General features: G+C 38.1%; 1 long non-coding RNA gene across 2 annotated transcripts; it reads right to left on the bottom strand.

Annotated features, from left to right (window-relative positions):
- Positions 1–3,382: 3,382 nt before the first annotated feature.
- On the bottom strand, positions 3,383–6,650 carry LOC106016356 (uncharacterized). 2 transcript variants are annotated; one of them, XR_001188998.5, is made up of 3 exons: positions 6,495–6,650; positions 5,743–5,961; positions 3,383–4,892 (listed from the first exon to the last, which is right to left on the bottom strand). It is a non-coding gene; the product is annotated as an uncharacterized lncRNA (long non-coding RNA). The 2 variants fall into 2 exon arrangements; XR_001188997.5 differs by having other exon boundaries at positions 6,491–6,649.
- Positions 6,651–10,166: the final 3,516 nt, after the last annotated feature.

Below are 10,166 nucleotides of genomic sequence, written 5' to 3'. Positions count from 1 at the left end.
GCTGTAGAGTGCTTGCCATTGCCCCATATTACAAAGTAAATGGCCAGAGGAGCTAATCTGGGTGAATTCCTCTCCTCCACTAGGCAGCTGTGGAGCTGATGCTTGCTCCCATTTGATCATCCTCTAGATTAGTCTGGCTGGTGTTTGCTTGCGTGGCAGGAAAAGGTCAGGGCAATATTTTTGATTCATCTTTTTTTCACTGGGGACTTTTTATTTTATTTTATTTTATTTTATTTTTGGCTGTATAGGCATAGTCTCTGGACTTCTGGAAACTTCTATGACAAATGTCCTACCAAGACTCCTCCTTCACCTTGGGAGATGCTGTAAAGAAATTTTTATGATACATGTAGCACAATCCTCAACTAAACTTGCCTCAGGAACAGAAAGAGAGAGAATGAACTAATTACTGAAGGGAGTCCATTGACAAGTAGCAGGGACAATAGGCTGTCAGTAGGATATAATTTACCCCAGTAAAACACAAGGTTTATAAATATTGCATATATTTGGAGAGGAACTGAGGAGCTGCTGGATATTACAAATAAAACCAGATCCTACATTGCTTAGAGTCTGCAATAATGCTTTCTTAAATGCAAGGCCTAAATTCCTTAAAATAAATAAATAAATAAATGTTAGTAAACATGAGTTTTAAATGCAGGTCCCACTGGTATCTAAAGCGAAGAAAATTAAAAACAATCAAACAACAACAACAAAACGTGGATGGTAGTAGCATTCTTATTATCAGAAAAAGAATAGTTTCTGGAAACATTGCCACTATCTGTGATGTGGTATGAGAGAAAGGACTGTGCTAAAAGAGAAGCCTGTATTGAGATAAGAGTCAGTGGGGTTACCTACATGCTAGCAAATGCTGTCTATTTGATCACGTTGTGCTCAGATACCACGGATGTGTCTTAGATGTACAAAACTTTCAATAAAGCATTGTGTAGAATACTGTAGAGTAGCATGTTACTGTGGCAAGTGTAGCAGTCAGAAAACTCACTGATACAGTCCTAAATGGAAGAAAATGCTTAGCAGGGGCAGGAAATATTGACCAGGATGTCAGCATTTATTTCCATATTCTTTAAATAAAAGTGAAGCATAGACAAATAACAATGATATGCAGACATGACCTCAGTTTAACAGCTATTCCCCAAGGATGACACCTCTTCCAGAGAGTGTCTAATTAGCATTGTAGAGCAAATTCAGTACAGAGAATACACATACTTCCTGGTATGGAGTTTGATCTGTCAGCTGAAAGGGAAAGGTCGGGCAGAGACCTCCATAACTTCATTTCGACATTATTTTTTTAAGGGTTTTATTTAACATAATATTTGTTACTGAACACTGCATAATTCACTGTTTCACTTTGTGTCATTTGTTTTCTCTATGTGAGAATACAGTGAACACAAATGAACGTCTGTCTGAAGCCTGTGCTAAAGTCCATGGATCACTCAAATCTAGACAGCCTGAGTTTTACAGCTGATGCTAAATTTACCTGCTGAAGTGCTTGCAGCTTCAGTGAAGGAATCAGGCAAAGGACACCAATGAGATCTAGGAAGACCAGTGTCCATAGTGCAGTGTACTGAGCATGAATAAATACAGCTAAGTTTACTTATGGCCCTAACATCAGGTTGAGTTGGTAAAATTACCAGTGATATTATTAATTTTCAGTTAGGAATTTAGTAAGGAAATTAGTTAAGATACATTTCCTTTTGGCTTTATTGTAAAATTAAGTAATCACTGATGCTTGGAAATAACAGAAGTCAATGGCAATGTTTCAGTCTTTGAAGTAACCTGATGGCTCACAAGACAAAGAGGATCATGGAAATGGGCAGACCAGCAGTTAGGCAGGTATGTTTTCTTTTATAATTCAGAGGATGGTGCCTAAAATCTGGGGTGAAAAATATAAATGAATCTGCTTTAAGCTAGAGGCTGACCGATGCCTGTAAATGTGAAGTTGTAGGTCTCTTCCAAGCTTTACTTTTTTTTTTTTCTTTTTTTTTTTCTTTTTTTTTTTCTTTTTTTCTGAGACAAGCAAGCCCTATGAGTGCCAGTCTACATCCCTTTACAGGTAGCTGTTCCATTCTAAAGATGTAAGAGCCAAGGCCCTATTCAAGAGATTGCAGAAGCAAGATCCACAGAGTAAGTAAAATTTTGGATTGAGAAAGAAATATGATAACAAGATTTAGAAAGGGAAAGGAAGGTCACTGAGGCTCACAAAGCATCTGTGCTACCACAGAGTGCAACAAGCATGCTTTGAAATAGAAGGAAGGAAGAAAGAAGTGTGAAGGTTATTGAGGCCGATAAGTTTATTTTGGCCCTGTGTAAATTCACTCAGGGTCAGCCTTTTGTTGACTCAATCACAATCATGCAATAGCCATGGGATGCTGTTGGGCAGGACTTTTCCTGAATTACCTAGGGTGCTCAGTCACAGCAAAATTCACAGGGAACTTGAGTCACCTTTGTCGTTACTGTGATCTGGCAACAGGTTTACTGCTTTAATACCAGTCCCACAGAAATAAATATATATACCTCAGTCACACAGTTTATCAAATATGTGAAACAAAACACTCTGCTGGTGTCTAAAATTCCCTCCAAGCAAAAAGAAATCTTCCCATGCAAGATCACTCTAGCAAGTTGAGTCCTACCTTGCCAGTGGTAATATCAAAAACCCAGTGTCAACAAAGCAACATGACACTAAATCTATTGCTTGATAATGTGCCAGTATTCCAGCAATGGACTAAGTAAAGTTTTTAAGAATAAAGTTTATATTTCTGGTCCTACAAACGTACTGCATACGTACACAAAGACAGACAAGAAAGATACATTAAAATTCCAAGGCATGTGCCAGGTAATTGCATTGCCCCTTTGGGTTTCTTTTTGTTTGACTTTACGTGTGTGTATGTGCACGCGTGGAAACAATTTTTCAGTGAGAAGGCCAGTGTGTATGTGTATTCCAGATGGATGGGAAAAAAATTAAGTTGGTAGAGTTAATGAATTCTGGCAACATTTCATTGCTTTTCCCAGAGCCCCTTTTCATACAAATTCTGTCTGTTGTCTATTTTTGAGAGTATGTATGGGAAAAAAAGGATTGGTTTATTATTTGATTTTATTACTGATTTTACTTGGGGAATAAGGGTATTAATTTATCCATAACTTCATTTTCTGTTGTATTAATTTCAACTGTATGTTGAAGAAGTATTTACTCTCCAATTTACTCTCCTTTAGCAGTAGATTTGGGTTTTGTATGAATTCAATCTTTTAAAATTATTACCTTCAGATTTTTTGTATTTGAAAATATTTTTTTCTTCATAAGAGATTGTGGGTGGGTCTTTGAGACTTATAGCAACTATATTTTTGTTAAGTTCTACTTCCTATTAAATCATTTAATATGTTGGAAAGAATTTCTAGAGTATACATTTTATCTAGTGGTGTGCAAATTATAGTCTTTCTTTTAAACTGCAGTCTTGTTGATGATATGGTATGCGTGGTTAAGGCTGCTGCTATTTTGACTTCAAGAACAATGGAAAGGTTATGAGGAATCTACAATCCCAAATGTTTGGAGAGCCTTAATTAGATGTAGCCTTTAAACAAGAGCCATATGCATTCCAAACCTCATGCAATCTCAATGCTACATGGCAAAGCTAGATTTGTTCATTAAAGCCAAATCCCACTTTTTTTTTTTTTCTCTCCACGTGATACATATCACAAACATGGAGGCACCAGCACCCCACTGCTCTCAGGACTGGGGGCAGAGGCAGTGAAGCTCCCTGCCCAGCCATGTAGAGCTGCAGGAGGCGGTGCTGCCTGCTGCACCAGCCTTCTTCCCTTGAGAAGTGGGTGCAAGGCTGGGGTCAGATTTGGGTTACATAATCAGGAGCTACCATACTTTTGAAAAAAGAGCATGCTCAGTTTTATTTATTTATTTGTTTGTTGATGACACAAAAGCAGCTCCTAGAAGAAGAGGGTTACTACCTACAGTACCAGATAGCTCATTTCTTATATTTTATTTTTAATACTAGGGAGTATTTCGCTCTTTAAATTCCAGTTCATCGTTGCCAGTTCATTCTCTCGTGAGTGCTGTTAAGGAACCACTGAGGACACCAGGCTTGTTTTGCAGGGCAGAGGACAGAGGAAGAAACGGGAGGAATGAAAACTTAATCTGGGCTCCTCTTTGGATGGAGCTGGAGACCAGATTTTTTTTTCTCCTCAAGGAGGCTGTGGTGCTGGCAGGATCCAGATGGTGCACGTAACTTGGCTGTAACCGTGAGGAGACAACCAGGGCAGACAAGCTGTGCAATTGCCAAGACCATTCAGTACTGAATCATGCTACTGTCCCAGTTCAACCAGTGCTCTGGAGGCTACGTAAGATCCAGCCTTAAATCAAAATGTTTCCTCCCCATAGGAAGTGCACTAACTGCCGTAATACACTGTGAACCAATATATGGCAGGAACAAAGTCCAAACGTTTTGCTGATATTGTTTCCTTGTCAGTTAAGCCTGGAGTCCTCGGCAGTCTGACACATCCAAAAGGTGATGACCGATTGTTAACAATCCTGTGAGAGCCTTCTCCCGCCAGTTCTCAGAAAAACAAGGGCTGCAGTGACGGCAAGTCACAGGATGTTATTGGATCCTTGTAGGGCTTCAGAGATGTGGGAAGCAGAGCGTGCGCTGTTTTCGGAGGATGCGTGATTGTAAACAGGAAGCTTTGCAGGGCACAGCTGAGTCCCTGGGCCCCGTGGAAGACAGGAGGAGAAGTCTGCTGAAACAGGTAGCCATAGCCAGCATTGCTTTGTTGTGGCACAGGCAGCCTGCTTGGATTTCCTAAACATCCGTAGTTTAACCTTGTCATTGCTAGTCTGTCGGGCCAGCTCTCACACTTGCATTTTTAAACCACTAGGGAGAAGGAAAAAAATAAATAAATAAATAAAATTACACATTCTGAAACCCAGGGCATGTCAGAGGTACTCTAATAGTAAATGCAGGCTTTCTGCAGACTTTCCGCTCAGGAAAACACCTAAGTTACCAGTGAGTTGCTAAACCAGTATTATGCAGAACTACTGCCAGTATTTCATTGAAGTACTTTACTGTTAGTTAATTAGAGACCAAATAATTTCAACTAGTACCTAACATAAAAAAGCTTGACCAGCAGTGGGAAAACTGCATGGGGAAGAGGAAGGAACAGAGTCCCTACAAGGCTCCAGCATGCCTGTTAAGAAACTGCTGGCAGTCCACACACACAAATGAAAGTCACTTGCCCAATGCATTTTGGCTGTGCAGAGAACAGCTAATATACTCACCCTGGGCAGATTCAATCTTCTCAGCCCTGCTCCTCCCTCTTCCCCAAAAATAGTGTTACAAAAGCTATTCCTAAAATTATTCCAGTTCTGCTGGCATTAAGATGTATGAGCTTAATAGCTCGTCAGAGGATCATGGGAACAGATAAGTGCTCCAGCACATCTGCTATTGTGTTTTGTGTTTTCAGCACTCACAGTTGCCAAATGACCACTGAACAAAACAGCATCTCTGACAACAATACTTAGGCCACAGAAGAAATAAGTAGAGAAAAACACATACATTTAGGAGTTTGCATTTTGTCATTTTAACCACAAAGACAATGCACGTGTATATTTCCCTATCAGAACTCAAGAAATGTAAATCTAGGTTGTATTATTTAAATTCAGTGTAGTCACTGTGCATTTTAACCCTCAAAGACAAGCAAATTGTCCCCCAGCTGGCCACTTACGTGTAACCACATCTGCAAGGCTGACTCAGGGAAGAGGATCCTGGTATGCAGGTTAGAGCAAGTCAAGAAGTAATGGTTTGTCCTTCCTCTTGAAGCTCCAACACTGCTGCCTGTCATGGAGACTGCATGGCAGAAGTCATTTTTGCTACCCCAACTTTTTACAATTGATGTCCTGCAGTAGGATCACTGAAAGACAACTCAGCAGTCTTATTTTAAGCCCTGTGTCACAAATAAAAATACCTTATTTAGAAGGGAAAATAACATCCAAATTCAAAAGTGTTTTTTTTTTTTTTTTAATTAGTTAAATATCCATTATGATTTATGTACTGCTCACCATAGATTTTCATTTTACAAATAGCAAAACAGAAAAAAAGAAGTAGCAGACAACCTAGCAACAGAATAAAGATTAATAATATCCAATCTGCTCTAGTAGAAACTGAGAAACATTTTTTTTCAGGGCAAGACATATCTTACAAAAAGAGAAGTTAGCAGATTGTCTTTTTAGCCAGCTTTATTACCTAAAAAATACCAGACCAGTGGATATTCTTCAGATTCTTGTAAAATTTAAACCCTCAAAGGTTAACAAGAAAGACAGACAGGGACATGTCCTGGAACACCTGTAACCCCTCCATTTTAACTTAGGATCATTGTTACAGTCTTAAGCAAAGATCCAGTAAACTGCACACTATTTTGGTATCTTCTCCATATCAGTATGTAGCTGGTTTAGGCTCAACCAGTATCTCATTACCTACAGGCAGAAGAAGAATGTAGTTTTTTGTCTATTGAAGAGGCCTATAAATCTCTTCTCTCTTGATAGCTTCAAACACCTGGCTTTGCTTACTACCTCTACAACTAACCCAGCACTGCCTCTTGAACATTCTCTCCTACGCTATAAAACTTTCCTACTTTATCTCTCACTCCTCTCTCATAACTAATTCTTAATGGCTACCAGGTGGCTCCACCAACAGTTGCGGCTGACTCTTCCTATCACAAACTTTTAACTCTTTCCTTGCTTTGCTTGACATTAATGTGCTCTGGGTTTGAATATGTCGTCCCATGAGAACAAAAACAGAGTGAAGAAATTTAGAAAAGTCTTATGACCACACAAATGAGACGTTACCATCTTCTTTCTTTTTACTTTAGTACAGAAAAGCTTCTGTGTGGACAATGCAACACAGGGGACAGAGGAGTGGCTTTAATGGCAGGAGACCCACTCCCTGTTTCTGTTCTGCCACTAGCCTCTATTCAACCTGCAATAACAAAAGGGGTATTCAGATACATTCTGCTAGCCAGAGGGATTGCAGGAAAAGTGGAGCAATAAGGGCTGAAGAACTTTTTGTGGATGTACTTTTTATTACTTGTAGTATCAGACCAGGAGCTGGTTACTACTAAGATCTGTGCTAGGTAAATTGCTCCTGGTTTAAAAAAAAATTATCATACAAAGAGGCAAAACAAAAGCCTGAAGGAGAACATAGACCTGATGGTGTTGGGGCTATTTCTTCCCTGAAATAAATCACTTAAAGCTTGCAGCTTTCTACTCAACAGCCTGGTGCCCTGTCCACAGCCAGAGTCACTCAATGTCAAACCTGTGGGAGAATGTTACTGTTCAAAAGTAGAAAAATCTTTAAGCTATCAGAACTGAAAATAAATAAATATATTTAATAAATATTTAAATAATATTTAATAAAAATAAAAAAATAAAGAATTTCAGTGAAACTTATAATTCTAGAGCTAACCTGTTCACTTGTTTGGAAAGTAATTATTTACATTGTTTAAAAACAAACAAACAAACAAAAACTTTTCTACCAAAAGTATTATAACTTAACCATCCAGTTTAAGTCAACTATGTGAGATTTGCATTGTGTCACTAGACTTTTAAGTGCAAATATCTTTGGTAAAATTTAATCTGAGCAAACACATGCCTGTGATCTAACCTGATCATTTAGGTTCCTTTTTTAGGGAAGGATTCTAGAACACAATTCAGCTCGCCTGAAACTTCTATAGTCTTCTATAGTTAGGTGAGCTGGATCCCATCCCTGCTGTCAGGTAGCACTCTCTTCAGTAGTTTCTTTTTTCATACTTGAATGAAATGAACTGTGTCTTTTATCTGTGTCCAGTAGAGACCACACTTCATACAGTATCTTGGGGGAGCAGAACAAGGCCATAAAGAATCGGCTTGTGACTTTTAGAAGTCTGCTTATTTCATTCTGATGTTGTTGACATCAATGTTAACATGAAGTAGACCTCATCAAAGAGGGATTACGACATATTCTCTTCTCTGCTTTTTGCCTCTATTTAGCTTTTTCTTATAGGGGAAAAAAAAAAAAAAAAAGAAAAAAAAAAGCTTTGATCAAACAAAACACTTATAAATAAAATAATATTATCATATAAAGGGAATAAATGTCAATAAAAACAGTGATCTTGGAACCATAAAATATTATGAATTTAAATACTTTCAGAAACAATAACAAAAGGCTAGGTTAAGAGGAGAAAGGATTCTTTAGATTACTGAAACACTAAGGATTTATTTAACATTTATAATGGGATCCAAATTAAATGGAAATATGATTTCTCATTAATATATATATATATATTTTAATTCCAACTATACTTAAACCTATATGTGCCAAACATTACTAGAAAGGCCTTCTAGACTTCAGGCTTGTAGGTAGTTGTATGCAGTCACTTGTTGCATTCCTTAATTTTAGTTTCCCTTTCCTTGTGAACTGAGAGTCAAATTAATTTTCATGATCCACAGCTGACATGTTCAGGACAGAAGAGATTGAAGTCACCCTTGCATTGACCTGTCTCCGGTTCAACCTAATCATGAGTATGTTGGTATCTTTTTCCTGCTGTTTCACCCTGATTTATGTTTATGATATTTCAGCTAATTTTGGCCCTCTGAAATGTTGCTCTCATTGTGTCAGCTTTAACCTCATTCAGTGGCTGTGAGAATGAACTCCAGGATACAAGACATGTAGGAGATCTAGAAGATAAACATTCTTATATGATATTTAAACTGATGTATATTTTTTAAATCTCCAAAATAAATGGCAAGAAAGACCACTCCTTAAGAGTAAAACAAATAAACGATAATTTGGTTTCAAAATTTGGCTAAAGTGAGTGAAGTACAAGAAGTAGACACCCAGATCTGCTGAGGGCAGATCTTCCTGTGAGCATGCAGACAGAGGGCTGGCAATGAGGTTGCCACAGTCCCCAGCTGCTGCCGACTCATCAGCTGAGCACGCTGTGAGCTGTATGCAGCACCATACTTTCCTCTCCACAACAGACTCTCATTTCCTCTGGATGTGAGCAGGGCTATAGAGTTACAATGCCCCTGAACCATGAGATTAAAAGTCACTGGTCTGCTGGTTTGTGGGGGAGGTTTTTTGGCTTTGACTGAGTGGCATGGAACCATCTACTAGAGAGACCACCTCTTTTTTATTTATTTATTTATTTTTTTTTTTCCCCAGCGTGAATCTGTAATCACAGCAATTAGATGAGGCTCATAAGCAGGAACCTGCTTAGCTTAGAAATACCAGGCTGCTGGGAAGTCACTGGCTAGTATGGATGCTCATTTTTGGAATCTATTTTGTCTTTGGTCTGAAGGCAACCACATTTACTGTCTCTCTCAAGAATATTGCAAAATTCTTAATTTTTCCCTTGGTTTTAGGGGGTAATGTGAGGTGAGGCAATGGTGATTTTTTTTTTTTTAAGATTATTATTATTATTATTATTTGATTGAATGTATTTTGCAACAAATTATGGAAATTCTTTGGTTGGATTTTTTTTTTTCCAACCAAAACTTAAGAAGCTCTACTTTATTTTATACTAAATACATTTATTTTGTATAAAATCAAATAAAGACAGAAATAACACACCACACATTACATGCTTTTTGCCAGGATTGGAAACATAATCTTGCTAGAAAAAAAAAAAAAGCACATTTAAGGGGGGAACAAAAAGAACTGTAGAAAACAAAAACAGACAAAAACAAGCAAACAAACAAAAAAACAACAGCTAAAACATGTTACCTGACACTACAGAAATAATGTTATGCAAGTATATATTGGTAAAATTATTTCTTCATATGTTTATGTCTTTCTGTGTATTTAGCTAAATCTCTTAGTTAGAATTTCACTGGGTGGTTTTGATGGTCACCAAGTGACCATCAGCTACCAGTTTAACCTGAGCTGGAGAACTTCACTGTTTCTTCTCACTGTAGCACCTTGCATACTGTTCTGACTTAGATTGTGTTAAAGGTAACGAAGTCAAGGATCACCTAACTGTCTGGCAGGCCACCATGTGTTTTAATTACTGTCACAAACAATGCTCCATCTTCCCAGGTATCTCACATAGCAATGTAAATGGAGAGATGGAGGGAACCCTGCTCTCCTGGCCAGCTGGCTCACATACATGGCTCA

This window comes from Anas platyrhynchos, chromosome 3 (assembly GCF_047663525.1).
Source record: "Anas platyrhynchos isolate ZD024472 breed Pekin duck chromosome 3, IASCAAS_PekinDuck_T2T, whole genome shotgun sequence".
NCBI classification, from domain to species: domain Eukaryota; kingdom Metazoa; phylum Chordata; class Aves; order Anseriformes; family Anatidae; genus Anas; species Anas platyrhynchos.
Note: the sequence above shows the minus strand (reverse complement) of the source record. Positions and strands in the feature narration are given on the sequence as shown.